Source organism: Octopus bimaculoides, chromosome 19 (assembly GCF_001194135.2).
Source record: "Octopus bimaculoides isolate UCB-OBI-ISO-001 chromosome 19, ASM119413v2, whole genome shotgun sequence".
Lineage (NCBI taxonomy): Eukaryota > Metazoa > Mollusca > Cephalopoda > Octopoda > Octopodidae > Octopus > Octopus bimaculoides.
The window spans coordinates 45,004,873-45,006,294 of record NC_068999.1 but is presented as its reverse complement, the minus strand read 5'-3'; positions in this window follow the sequence as shown (position 1 = coordinate 45,006,294).

Genomic DNA, 1,422 nt, shown 5'->3' with positions numbered 1-1,422 from the left:
GGGGGGGGGGGTTGATAGTATTGACCTTACGTTTCAATCTGAGACATATTATCTAAAAGAACCAATTCTAGTTAAAATGGACATGGGAGACAACTTCAGATATAAATTTTAATTGAAATTTCTTGGTTTACTACATCACTTGTACTAGCATCTACTTTACTATTATGGTTTAATGCAACAGACGTCCCTGGATAATTTCTTCCCGGTCCTTTTTCTATACATTCATACTTATACAGATGTTCACACAGATACACACCTTGCAGCCATTGTTTCTCTGCTAAGCTCTCTATTATTAGCTGAATTCTGAGAAACAATTTTTGCTTTTACATTCGTCATTTAAGGAAATTATCAAAACAAACACAATAAATCAATATCTATGTCATAACTATATCCTCAAATGATGAAAAAATTAAACACAAACTCAGCTGAATCACACATACCCCTAATCTGGTCAGTTTTTAGGGTGGTGTAGTGCTGGGTTTTCAAGCTTCACTTTGGGGATTCTAGGTTCAATTTCTGATCTTTTCTTATGCTTCAATACCCTGTGGATGGGCCAGGTACTCTCTCAGTAAGCTAATCACTCAGCATCACTATAATCAATAGGTTTGCTCATATTTTCGTTCTAAAAGTTTAATTATTTTTATTCGGTTTTCATTTCTAAGAACAAAAAATAAAATAATTGAAATAAAAAAAAAAAATGACAAAACAAAGTCAGCTATCAATGCATATTTTTCAGTTGTTTATTTACCTCCATCCACCCTTGTACTTTTGAAATTTCAATGATATCATTGCTATTTTTAGTTCAATGATATCATTGCTATTTTTAGAATGACATTGTAGGGTAGGTGTGAGAGGCTGAAACCGATCAGTTTGAACATGAAATGGGTAGAATATCAAATTATCCCCTCCACTCAAAATTGCTCATTTTGTGCCAAAATTAGGATTATTAGTTTTAATTATTATTAAACAGAATCTTAAGCATCCTAGACAATATGTTTTGGTGGCATTTCATCGAGCTTAACGTTCTGAGTTAAAATTCCACTGGGGTCAGTTTTGCTTTTCACTCTTTCATGGTTGATAAAATAAGTACCAGTTAAGTACTGGGGTCAATGTAATTGGTTTCCCCCTCTTATGAAAACTGCTGGCCTTGTACCAAAATTAGAAAGAACTATTATTATTATTCAGATGGCGACTGAACCCGGAACCTTGCGTTTTGTAAGCAAGCTACTTTCCACACAGCCACTCCATATATATATATATATATATCTATCAAATATGGCCCTTGTGGCAAATAAAGGAAAGTATCATCATCATCATCATCATCACTATCATGGTGCTGGATTGGCAGAATCAGTAGAGCATTGGACAAAATACTTCATGCTATTTTTGTTGTAGCTCTTTCCATTCTGAGTTCAAATCCTG